This window comes from Triticum urartu, chromosome 3 (assembly GCF_003073215.2).
Source record: "Triticum urartu cultivar G1812 chromosome 3, Tu2.1, whole genome shotgun sequence".
NCBI lineage: Eukaryota > Viridiplantae > Streptophyta > Magnoliopsida > Poales > Poaceae > Triticum > Triticum urartu.
The window spans coordinates 464,347,905-464,361,813 of NC_053024.1; the positions used below are offsets into that span (position 1 = coordinate 464,347,905).

Consider the following 13,909-nt stretch of genomic DNA (forward strand, 5'->3'; position numbering starts at 1 on the left):
TCAACATAAGAAGTAGGAACAGTAGGATCATTATAAGTGACAGTATTTTCTTCAACTTTAATAGGTGCAGCTACTTTTACTTCTATGGGAGGATGATATTTAAACCACTTCTCCTTAGGGAGATCAACATAAGTAGCAAAAGATTCACAGAAAGAAGCTACTATCTCAGAGTCAAGTCCATATTTAGTGCTAAACTTACGGAAAATATCAGTGTCCATAAAAGATTTAACACAATCAAACTTAGGTGTCATACCTGACTCTTTACCTTCGTCGAGGTCCCAATCTTCAGAGTTGCGTTTAATTCTATCCAATAAATTCCATCTGAATTCAATAGTCTTCATCATAAAAGAGCCAGCACAAGAAGTATCGAGCAAGGTGCGATTGTTATCAGAAAGCCGAGCATAAAAACTTTGCATAATTATTTCTCTCGAGAGCTCATGATTGGGGCATGAATATAACATTGATTTAAGCCTCCCCCAAGCTTGAGCAATGCTTTCTCCTTCGCAAGGCCAGAAATTATATATATAATTGCGATCACGATGAACAAGATGCATAGGGTAATACTTTTGATGAAATTCCAATTTCAATCTTTTATAGTTCCATGATCTCATATCATCACATAGCCTATACCATATCAATGCGTCTCCCTTCAAAGATAAAGGGAAGACCTTCTTCTTAGCAACATCATCGGGTATACGTGCAAGCTTAAATAATCCACAAACTTCATCCACATATATTAAGTGCTCATCAGGATGCTTTCTTCCATCTCCTGTAAAAGGGTTAGCTAGCAGTTTTTCCATCATACCCGAAGGAAATTCAAAAGGAGTTTCATCTTCAATAGGTTCAGTAGGTTGAGGAGCAACTCTTGGCTCTACTGGACGGAGTGAACATACCCCGAACAAGCCCCTCGGAGAATTACTTTCCATAATAACAAGTGACAGTAAATTTCAGCACACTATATAAAATTTTCCTTACCAAATTCCACCTACCAAAGGCGCTACACTCCCCGGCAATGGCGCCAGAAAGGAGTCTTGATGACCCACAAGTATAGGGGATCTATCATAGTCCTTTCGATAAGTAAGAGTGTCGAACCCAACGAGGAGCAGAAGGAAATGATAAGCGGTTTTCAGCAAGGTATTCTCTGCAAGTACTGAAATAAGTGGTAACAAATAGTTTTGTGATAAGATAAATTGTAACGAGCAACAAGTAACAAAAGTAAATAAAGTGCAGCAAGGTGGCCCAATCCTTTTTGTAGCAAAGGACAAGCCGGAATAAACTCTTATAATAGGAAAAGCGCTCCCGGGGACACATGGGAATATCGTCAAGCTAGTTTTCATCACGTTCATATGATTCACGTTCGATACTTTGATAATTTGATATGTGGGTAGACCGGTGCTTGGGTGTTGTTCTTACTTGAACAAGCATCCCACTTATGACTAACCTCTATTGCAAGCATCCGCAACTACAACAAAAGTATTAAGGTAAAGCTAACCATAGCATGAAACATATGGATCCAAATCAGCCCCTCACGAAGCAACGCACAAACTAGGGTTTAAGCTTCTGTCACTCTAGCAACCCATAATCTACTTATTACTTCCCAATGCCTTCCTCTAGGCCCAAATAATGGTGAAGTGTTATGTAGTCGATGTTCACATAACACCACTAGAGGCTAGACAACATACATCTTATCAAAATATCAAACGAATACCAAATCCACATGACTACTAATAGTAAGACTTCTCCCTTGTCCTTAGGAACAAACGTAATTACTCACAAAGCATATTCATGTTCATAATCAGAGGGGTAATAATATGCATATAGGATCTGAACATATGATCTTCCACCAAATAAACCAACTAGCATCAACTACAAGGAGTAATCAACACTACTAGCAACCTACTAGCACCAATCCCGGACTTTGAGACAAGAATTGGATACAAGAGATGAACTAGGGTTTGGAGATGAGATGGTGCTGGTGAAGATGTTGATGGATATTGCTCTCTCCCGATGAGAGGAGCTTTGGTGATAACGATGGTGATGATTTCCCCCTCCCGGAGGGAAGTATCCCTGGCAGAACAGCTCTGCCGGAGCTCTAGATTGGATCTGCCAAGGTTCCGCCTCGCGGCGGCGGAGTCTCGTCCCGAAAATTTCCTCCCCCTTTTTTTCTCATCGAAAAACTTCATATAGGAGAAGATGGATGTCGGAGAGCCACCAGGGGGCCCACGAGGTAGGGGGCGCGCCCCCCACCCTCGTGAGCAGGGTGTGGGCCCCCTGGCCTTTATCTTTGGCGAGGATTTTTCTTTATTTATTTTAAGATGTTCCGTGGAGTTTCAGGACTTTTGGAGTTACACAGAATAGGTCTCTAATATTTGCTCCTTTTCCAGCCCAGAATTCCAGCTGCCGGCATTCTCCCTCTTCATGTAAACCTTGTAAAATAAGAGAGAATAGCCATAAGTACTGTGATATAAAGTGAAATAACAGCCCATAATGCGATAAATATCGACATAAAAGCATGATGCAAAATGGACGTATCATTGATTCAGTAAAAAAACTACGTGCGGATGTTGTAAGACAAAATATAACTATCGCTGGCGGGACAGAGGCCAGTAGATACCCACTGGATCTTTGTGCCCCGTTGTCATCATGGGCTAGGCCTGTTAAAAACAAAACCAACCCTGGGCAGTCTACAACCCAGTTGAAACTTGCTCGACCTAAAAAGACAATATACGTGCTCAATAAACGAGAGAATTCTGCAAGTACAGACTGATAACTGGGATGCAGCACGGATATTGTTTTTTTATCGTGATAATAAGTGCATGCACTTGTTTCCAAAAAATTGGAGAACTGGGAATTCGAATGGCGGGTGCTTATGCTACCCATCAAATAAAAATCAGGTGCCTGAAAATTTGTTTCGAAACAAATGATTCAACTTTATATCCACATTGACCCTCGACATGATGGTTGGAAGCAAATGCAAGTTCATACCAAAAGATCGTTAACAACAATACCAACTTGCGGACGACAAGGTAGTACAACTACCAATACCAAACTAACTTATAATCTTTTTACTCCCGGCCCTAGTGTTCGTCTGGTAGAAAATCTTGCAGAGGACCAGCTCCCGCTCCTTCTCTTGCTCCAGGTCCCCGAGGTGGTACTGGTGCATCACCCAGTTGGTCCTCTGCTGGTCGAAGTTCTTGTTGGTGTGCAGCACCAGAACCTTTTTTGTTGCCCGTCTGCCGGCCGTTGACCATCACCGGCAAGGTATTGCCGGTCTTGTGCCACATCGCGTGCATGTCGCACTCCGACTGTATCTTGCAACGTGTCCACATGCCCCTTTTGAATGCCCTGGAATTGTGCTGGAAGAAATGCTTCCTTAGGCCACTCAGTGTGAAACCTGCAGTATTGTGGAATACAGGTTTTAGTGTACCTACTTGGCATTTTCATAACATCTTTGGCATGTTGCAGTCACTTGTTTCACTTTTTATTAACTGTCAAATTGTAATTGCTTCACCAGGTCTGCATCTAAAAAGAAAAATAGAGCTATAAACAAAGGAATATGTTTGTGCAAGTAGACGGCCAATCGGTGTCTTACCTGGAAGTTTCTCAGGTTGGGTGTAGCATATGCCGTGCTCGCTGTCGATGGTTGGTATGAACAAATCGATGAGAGACTGAAATCTCGCGCTGTCAGCACTCACTTTGACCTCAAGGTGCTCGATCAGCTCCTGATCCGTGGGATCGAACTTGACGCCAGCCGGCAGCACCGGCCAATCCTTCTTCGACTTGCATCGGTAATTCCAGTTATATGGCACTCAATGTATGATCAATTGACTGTTTTAAGTGAATGATGAAAGATTTCGACAGATAAGTGGTACTCCAAATCTGAAGTCCAGAATACCCGAACACGCCGTCAGGATTCTTGTGTCACCTCACGCGCAGCGTGTTGTCATGTCAATTCAATGTGTGGACATGATGAATAATTTGACCGACGTATACTAGTGCTGCTACTGTACTAGAGTACTTACTAGTCGTATTTAGTGTCACAATTTATACATAGGTTTAACTAACAAGTACGCACTTGAAGCCTAACTGATATATATATGGCTTCTACACAGCATCTCCATCATCATTATCAGTACATCCTACGCAAATGAGTTAGGATGCACTTGATCCCAGGAAGGTATCTATCCTTCAAACCAGAGGAGTACTTCAAACTAACAACAGTACATAATATCCAACAAAAGAGGGTCGTGCTACAGCAGCAGAATACATGGCTCAGTCTAGATATCAGCACGAATCAAGTTGTGCATATTTGTTGTTGGCATGAACCACATCGCTGCATGTCGGGTTTGCAAATGCCATCCATCGCATGGAAGCTTGATGCCTTTCACACACTGAAGATTATCTGGCAACAAGCTGTGTCGACGAATCTCTGGATCTGGTGATTCATGAAACCCATGGTATGATGTGTAAACACAGCCCCCCCTCGCGAATGGAAGTTGCATAGCACAGTAATCATCGCCGGTGATATGATCGATGATTGGTTGGATGATCGGATAATTGAGCCCGAGGAACAAGGAGTGGTTGCCGAGGCTGTAAACCCGCCTCCAGTTGAATACGCCTGGCCCAACGGAGCTGGGATCTTTCTCGAACACGAAGCAGCCATAGCCATCAATGTCACGAACGCCCCACGCATTCTACTGCATGTGGTTTGATATAATGGTTTGGTCAATTTTGTACGTGCGAATGAGCATCAAATGACCGTCGTCAGCTGAACGAGCGATAAACCACCACCCGTCGGCTGGTATGATTCCAGGTCCTAGAATCATGAAGGCCAGCGCATTTGCGTCTATTGCAACAATTCAAATTGGAGACCAAAAGGACAAAAATAAACAATCATGTTCAGAGTATGTGTGGAATTAAGATTATTATAACAGTGACACATATCATAGACAGAGAATTGCAATGCCGTGGTCATAATCATACCCAAAGTTAAAAAAATAAGCCAATGGCTTTCATATTCTAGCAATATGTCATGGTTCAAACATCATGTAACAATGAGAGGAAAACAGCTATGACAGCGCCTACTCATATTCTACCATAGCACTTACTACTATTGTTCTCATATCAACTCTAAGCAATAACATGCATTGTTATAAAAATCTTGTAAACGAGAGTAACATATAGCAATCATGATGTTATGCTCATAATATGTATTCTAACAATCATTAGATGCCAATTGTTCTCATATCAACTCTAACAATAACATGTGTGGTCATAAAAATCTAGGAAATGAGAGGAACATATAGCAATGATGTGGTTATAGACATGCTATGCATTCTAAATTTGTGACAAATGAACAGGCAGTCGTATTCATAAGGTAAAGATGAGATGAGATAGAACAATTACACGACGATAGATTCCACCAGTATAGGCAGCCAATCTGTGCGTCGACAGCGTAAACGATGCCATCGTGCACTATAGCATCAGACAGAAATGTTGCCTCAACAGGATTGATGATGAGCCATAACCATGTATGGCGACCGGATTCCAGATAGACTAATCCCATGTTGAACAAGGCAATGAGCTTGTAAACCATTTAGTCTTCTGATGGTGTGGGCACTTCGTAGATTACAACTTTCTGCCAACAGAGGTCGAGCCAAAAGCTTGACGCGTCTCGTGTGTAGTAGGCAGGAGTGTCCAGCGGGCCGCGAGGATCGATGGCGGCGGTATCCAATGATGGAAGGGTGATCTCTCGCTGGGTGTAGATATCCACGAGGCGCCATGGACTACCGGTGTGGTGGATGAGGAAGATCCAGTTGGCCTTCATGCCCGCCCAGTAGTGGCCGCGCATGAAGGACGGGTGGACAGGTAGTGGTAGCATGTCAAGGGGCACCACGAAAACCTCCGTAGGATCGTCAAGTCGGTGTCCGGGCCACCTGCGAGGATCGGGCATCAGCAAGAAGGGTGTCTTGAAAAGAGCCAGCCGGTTGCAGATGAGTAGACGGTACAAAGACACCGAGCATGCGGCAAGACGGACGGTGCTGAGTAGGTCCATACGACTACAGATCTGCTCCAAGAGAACATCGGAGAGGAAATTCCAATCGCGGCTCTGCGTGTCAGTCGGTTCTGCCATTGGGGTTTTCGGTGCCTGCGAGCCAGCGGGGAAGTGGATTCGGGCGGGCGAGCGAAGAAGCTTCTCCTCGTGTGGCCGAGCAGTGAGCGGGGGGATATGGTACATGCGAGCTACCAAGGAAGATGGCGCGGGCAGGCGAGCAGTGAGCGGGGGTAAATGGTGTGCGGCTGACGATGGGGAAGAGAGGAGGAAGAAGAAGAGATGGCAGTACTGGGTAAGGCTGATTTAGTAACACCAACACGCTGGTTTAGCTTATTAATTACGTGCCCCATCTGCTACAGCGTGTATTGTCACTTCACTGTGAAGACTAGTTGAATAGTTCTCTCTGACCGAGATGGAGAGTAATGGATCACGAGGACTTCCTTTCTACAGTATCCCTATGCCTCTACGCTCGCTTCACTCATTTTGCTCCGTACCTAGTCACTTGTTGAAATCTGTAGAAAGACAAATACTCCGTATTTGGGAACAGAGGGAGGCTTTTACTCCATACTATTTGGGAACAGAGGGAGTATCACCATATGGAGGGAACAGAGGAAGCTTGAAATATGAACATGTCAATGGGAGGGAGTAAGCCCCATGCATGCATGCATGCAACATGCAACACTCACACGTACACATGGACGCACGCAACACTCACGCACCCATGCGGCACACAGCACACGACGCAACACACACGCTCACGCTCAAGTGCTCAACCTACTCCCTACGTCCGTGAAAGACTGTACATTTAGAGATTTACACATTGACCAGGGCATAATTAATGCCCAAAAGTAGCAGACTTCTGTGTGCATGCGACCATTGAGATAAGAAGATTAAATGAAGGTCGTTGCATGCTGTAATTAAGGATAGACATATAGCCTATACCTACAGCACAAGTTGGTGCATTAGTGAATCAATATCAATTTAGATTAAAGGCTAAATGCATTGGAAGTGTAGATTTACATCATGTACTACACTCTTTGTTTTATAGCCGATGTGCACTCTTTGTTGGAAGACCGAGGGAGGACACGTGCATGCACTCACATACACATCCAGGGCGGTTCGCGTGCAAGGGTTGGACTCATGTCGCGCCTGCGTAAAGTTTTGTTTAACTGATTTCTTTGCTCTGCCAACTGACAGGTGGGACCCAGAAACCAGGTGACAATTTAACCAATCAACAAAGTGCTGCGTCGACTATGTGGCCGGTCAGTAGGGTGCAATACGGTGCTCTACGATGAGCTAGTGATCGTATAATCGCCGCAAAACTATATATAGTGACCGTAAAGAGCGTATTGTTACATACGTTGACCGCCAGTGTATTTTTCTCGTTTCAAATTAAGCCATATTAATTGGAAAGGATGCAGTATGGACTACTACTACTAGTACTAGTACTGCTTTGATGTGTCCCGTCAACTCGCCGAACGAGGAGAAGCTTGCTTACTACGCCTCTTCCTCGCCCACGCGCGTGGTGGTTCGCAGGACGAGGAGAGGGTTTTGACTATAGCGCCCTCTCCCTCTCCCTTGCCCTCGCCCTCACGGTGGATGTGCAGGAGTTCAATCGATGTCAGATTGCCAGAAGCATATTGTACTGTAGTATCATCATTGTTGGACCTTCCGAAGAGGCGAAGAGCCAAGTGCAAGGTTCACACGAGTACGAACTGTTGAACATCCCGAAGAGGCAAAGAGCCAAGCACAAGGTTTTATAGGAGTTGTCGTCCTAGTAGGAGTGTACTACAGCTATAGCGAACGCTGCTACTGTATGATGCCGCCACATCACGTATATCCAAAGCTGTGCCACCTTTTTTTCTGAAAGAGTGTGTTGGAGACCGTGCAACAACTACACAAGTTGCACGCACACAGAACACATTTACTAGTAATAAATTCTAAAGGACAAATGCCAGTATGCCACACAAGTTCATCTTCAATTCATGTGATAAATTTGTGCACGACTAGTCTACATATATTCACAACGCTATCGTTCACAATTACCGTACTCCACTTACACGTTATAGATGGGCTACATGTCCTCCTCCAGATTCCAGTCCCAGGTGTTCTTCATGGATGGCACGATCCATAGCGGTGGGCAACGGGAATCATTGTCGCAGCTTTCTAGTCCGGTTCCACACGATGGAGACTCATCCAAGCTGAAGCAACATAAATCAGGGATAGCGTGTCCCAGCATGTCGTTCATCCGGCGGTGCGCACTGAAGACACAACCATGCTTCATGAATGGCAGGCCTTCCGTGTCGTGCACAGAAGGTGGCATCCTCTTCACAATGGGGTAGCTGTCCCCGATGAAAAGCGAGTACTCTCCAAGAGTGTTCCTCGGCACCCACGTAGCATCACGGGGGTCGAACTCGGGGTCGTTCATCTGGTACACGCGGCATCCCAGATCTGGACACATGGTGACGTACATAGTCAAGGTCCATGCATAATAATGTTGTGCTCAAATATGGCGGTCAGTAATACTGTGCAGCAAATAGTACTACTCCGGTATAGAGGAAGTAAAATAACCGGCTTATTATATATAGCCACTCTTGGCTACATGGATAAGATAGTAAGACATGGAAAAACAAAAATGGTGGCAGCTAGTGGGTTCAAGTCTTCAAGGGCCTAGCTAGCTATACGCGTACTCCAAGGTAAAAAGTACTCCTACTAGTACTACAAAGTATACTGCTAGTACGACAATGAAAGAGAAGGCGAGAGGGTTAAAAATGGAATACCTGGGTAGATGGTGACGGTCCGATTGTGGTAGATTGTGTGACCATGTTGTACATCAGTGGTACCATGGGTAACGACTGCTAAGATAGGTGATCCCAATATGCCAAAGTCAGCTACAAGGTTCCAGGTTAGACCGAATCGTGGATGCAAATGCACATCCAGGATCGGCGATCTTATTTTGATCGGGGGATGACTGGTCCCTGCAAAATAATGGAATACCGTTAGGGATGCAAATGATGGTTTGTGCATTCCGTTTGTAATCTCCCGTACTGTAGGATGGCAACCAGATGAAACAAGTCCCCTGGCTTGTCACCACGAAGATGCGGCCTAGATGGCGCACGGCGTCTTCGAACGTGTGGGGGGTACAAATCTGTCACCGCCAACATGCGCCAGGCTCTGCCTTTACTGCCTCTTGCATTGATGGCAATCCTTATGTCAAACACCGCGATGAGATAGTAATCTTCGTAGCCGCGTCGCTTTGTCGGCGGGTCCGCAATTGCTATCTTCTTCAATCTCATGTAGGCATCATCATACATATTCAAGCCCAACCAGTCCGGAAGGCCGATCCCAACGGTGGAGAAGGGGTCTACCGGAGCGGCCGCACTGCTGTGGATGTTGTGCAAAATGATGGTGGTATCCGGCCGGAGGTATGCAAGCCAATCTTCGTTGGCACCGACCCAGACCTATATATAAGACGGTGGGAAGCGGAGAAATTACGGGATGGAAATGGAATAACTAAGTACTACATGATCAAACTCCATTACTGACCTGCTCATCGGACAAAATCCGACTACCTCTCAGCGTCGGCAACTCTAGCGGAGTTAACGTGCAACCATTGCCAGGGAGCGGTGGACTGTTCGAAGGATTGTCCCATAGAAGAACCTTCTCCTCGAGGACGCATGGAAGACCAACAAGCATGGCCTGTTTAAGCAGCACCTTGAAAAAGTTGGTGCAGGAAGCACCGAGTCTTGCGGCTGTGAGAACGTCGGAGCGGCGTGCGATTTCTCCCACAGGATCGTCGTCCAAGGTCTCCCAGCCCCGACGAGGAGGAGAACCGCCTGGCGAATCCATGGGAGCAGCGATGAACTGCCTTCTCCTCGGGGGGAGGGGAACTGGCGAGGAGGAGATAAGAGCGTAGTAACCGCAGGGCCTCGTCCCTTCCAACTGTAGGTCGTTCCTTAGCGAAGGGGTGAGGCTATTATTTACTACTAGTACTCCCTCCGATTCTTTTTACTCTGCGCATAAGAGCAGACCCGGATACCAAGGCAGGGGCTCGCTGCATGCTTTCTGGACGGAAATACCCCTGGCGCATGGATGGGAGGAGCTAGCAGCTATAAATGCCTCATGCAGCCCATTGGCTGTCCACCCGCGTTCTCCTCTCTCTGCATGCTGCATGGATGTCTCCCTCTCTCTCACATGACTGCATGCAGTGGCACTGGCCTATGAGAAGCTCGCGTGGAGATATCAATCTTCTCTCCAGTAGAGATTTTTTTGAAAGAAAGGGATTATGGAACGTTATGGGATTGCATTATACTGTAAATAATAGCACTAGTAAGAAATTTTTGGCACTAGGTAGTAGTTTTTGGCGTGGATTAAGAAATTTTGGGTATGTTTTTGCCATTTTTTGTACATGCCAACTAGTGTCAAAAAAACGTCTTACATTATGTGACGGAGGAGTACGTACTCGTACTGTAGCAGTACTAGTACTACTTTTCTCAACTAGTAGTGCGATGTACTGTACTTCTAGTCTAGTCTAGTATAGTGCACCAGTTTTGAACTCTTGAATCTTAGGGCCAAGGAGCTACAGTTGGAAGTGGAGGGTACTACTGTTCTCTAGAACCATCGCTGTACTATCAATGCAGTGGAAGTACACATGCGTAGTGGCCTAGTGGGTACTCTCGGTGCTCTATTCAGCCGCTCCTCTCACGTAGCTGGCCTACTCAGCCGCTCCTCTCACGCACACACTAGCAGCCTGTTTATCAGCGACGGTTACTGCGGGGGCAGAACATTTGAGTTATTTGATACAGCGAGACTAGGCTTTTCGCTTCCATTTGTGGAGGTGTAATGGATCTCGTCGAACTTTGTTAGTAGTTCCTTCTTTATGAATGAGATGAAGCAAAGCTTTTGCCTACGTTTCAAAAAAACGTCAAGAGGAAATTCTTTTATAGTAGAGCCGATAATGGAGTGAAGTCCATGTGTGCAACGCCACAAGCTACAGAGTAGTAGTACTTCCTCCGTCTAGGTGTGTAAGTCATCTTACGTTGTGCATCGTGACCAAGGCGGAGAGAAAAACGAGAAAACTTAATGTCTTTTTGCTAATTAATAGCATTGCATGCAATGAACTAACCACTGCATGTTATGGTTGGTAGTCTCAAGTCATTGAAAGCATGCGCAGCCCACATATCTTATTGGTTGATATGCCACAAAACAAAAATGAGAAGGGAGTTAATGTACGGTGCCTAAGTGTTTTGGGATTATTTGGTTTTCGTAAGGTGACTTACGCACCTAGACGGAGGGAGTAGAGCACTTTACGTACAGAGCCATATTGCACAGTTCCCAATGCCCCGCCAGGCTTTTCCGGCTCCTCAGGCTTAATTGGGAGGCGCTAGTTTAAATATGCTACTAGCTGATGAGGAAGCTGCAAGAGAGGTGCGGCTAGAGCGAGCACGCGAGCCACAGGATGCTGGGAAGGAAAACCCGTTCACGTGGCTAGGTTGTCTAGTGCACCCAGATTGTGGGGCCGCACGTCCGTTTGACTTCAAAACTCAAAATACCCGTGTAAAATATTGGCTCGTAGCGAACTGTAGTAGTACTATTTGTAAGAAAAAGGCCGCCGTGCGTTCGGCCGGGATCGAACCCACAAAACGAGGTATACACTCCCGCGACCACTAGTAGTACTCGTTGGAGTACAACGCAACCTAGAATCGCCTTTTGTCGCTAGTAGTACGTACATTGCTCCTTACAAGAAACACCTATCATCTGCTGCTGGCTATAAGCCAGTGCCATGTCATCTACAGGCCATCTTATAGCCAACATGTACAATAATAGATCAAAAGAGTGTATTACTTTTTTATTATGTGGCCCACTGCTCATTCTCACAAAGTGCCTAGGAGCACGTGCTAGAGCTGGCTCTTCACGAAGAGCCCGCTTACCTTCTCTCTCCTCTTCTCTTTCCTCCAACTAAGCAGAAATATACTAGTTTATTTCTTATAGCCCACTGACTCAGCTCTATTGTACTTGCTCTAATAATGCAAGAAACCACTAAAATGCCAAGAAACTACTACCACTTGCATACGTGGCAGACTTAAGATAAGACTACCTTATCAACCATTGTACATGCTCTTACCAACAAAAATCCTCGAGTGACCTCCTACCTCCGGCCCGTCCACCTAGTCATCCTCGGCCATGGGACGCAGCTACCGCCGCCGGCAGAAGGCGAGGTAAAAACCGCCGGCGGTGCGGAGCCCATGTTGCGGCAGCCCGGATGCCAGCTCCGTCCGGCGCTCGCGGCCGCTAGCTAGCCAAGATAGCACCGTCCAGCGGCTTGTCTGCAAGGTTTGCTAGCTAGATTGGCACGGCAGCGCGGCGGCTTGCTCGCTCGTGAGTCACGCTCGGGCCAGCCTGCCAACCCGTGCGGAGGCCAACCCGGCGTCCGGCCCGTCCGACGGAGCGGTGGCCAACTCACTCATCACCGGCGCCACCGACGAACACGCATCAATACTGTTTGAAGTAATGTTCAGGAAAAATAATGATTTGAGGGGGAGTAACACGATAGAAGGTCAGATGTGGGTCCCTCGTGTCAACGGTCAAACAAAATGTGTTGGTTTAAGCTGCCTCGTCAGCACGGACATGTGGGCCAACCCTGTCATAAATGGGTTTAAACGAACCTAATCGGTAGGATTACTAGGTAGTTTTTGGCGTGGATTAAGAAATTTTGGGTATGTTTTTGCTATTTTTTGTACAATAGATTCTTCCTAGGGCTGGTTGAAAGTGGTAGTTTTTTGTTAAATACTCTACATGTTGTAAGTAGGAGTGAAAGTTAAGCTTTGGAAGCTAATAAGCAAGGCTGGTTACATAGTGCATATGTGTACATGATTGAAAGTAAATATCAACCATGAGTGACTAATATCTTGACGGAAAACTTGAAACTATGGAATACTAGGAAAAAAATGCATGGTTGGAAATACTAGCAATGTTCATGTCCGTTGCAACGAATCATAATTAGAATAATACTTATTCACAAACTTGGTACAAAACACTCTAATTTTGATATACATATGTCACTAGAGATATATTATGTTTCAATTAGAATGTATTCCTTGGGTTGTTTTGGTGAGGTCGGGGAGGGATGTGGTTGCTTTTAGGATACTAATTATGGGTTTTTCTGCAAACTGGTAGACAAGTGGGATGTTGGTGAGAAAAGGCAACAACTTACCTCACAATCGTTAGATGTAGATCTAATGGTCAGAAACGACGGATGGCAGACACACCAGCATCACCAACTTAGTCTTGTGTAGGAGTACTAGCAAGATCCGCGCATTGCACGAAACATCAAGATGCATTTTTTTATAAAACACTTGTTGTGATTGACCCTTGCGGCAGTAATCCCATGTGTAAAAACTAATGATATCTCGAGAAATATGAGATAATGTGAAGAGGAGTGGGGTGTGGTGGTGGTTGGTGGTCGAACTGAGCGGAGGCATGGGGATTGACGACGCCGGCAGCGGCCACCAGGCCAGTTTGTTCCAGAGGCTTCCTTTCTTAATTGCTCAACAATGAGGTTTGTTGGAGATAAGGATGAACGAGGGAAGGCCTTGTCTGCAAATGTGGAGAGGGGTGCGGGTATCTTTTAGTTTAATTTCCATCCATCAGATATAGATTAGACGGTCTATATTGCAAGATGGCACACGTACCATCATCACCAACTCGGTTTTTTATAAGAGAAGAAATATAAGTATGGAGATACAAATGTATTATCGATACTTGCTTCCATAAACTAGCATCTACATTCTATTCAATGCCTCGGCATGTGGGGCCTTAGCACAATGACTTCTCGACTGTGTAAAACAAAGATTT

At 45.6% G+C, this 13,909-nt stretch overlaps 1 pseudogene; it reads right to left on the bottom strand.

Annotated features, from left to right (window-relative positions):
* Nucleotides 1-3,091: 3,091 nt before the first annotated feature.
* Nucleotides 3,092-3,752, bottom strand: LOC125549619 (annotated as a pseudogene).
* Between the last annotated feature and the right edge of the window lie 10,157 nt (nt 3,753-13,909).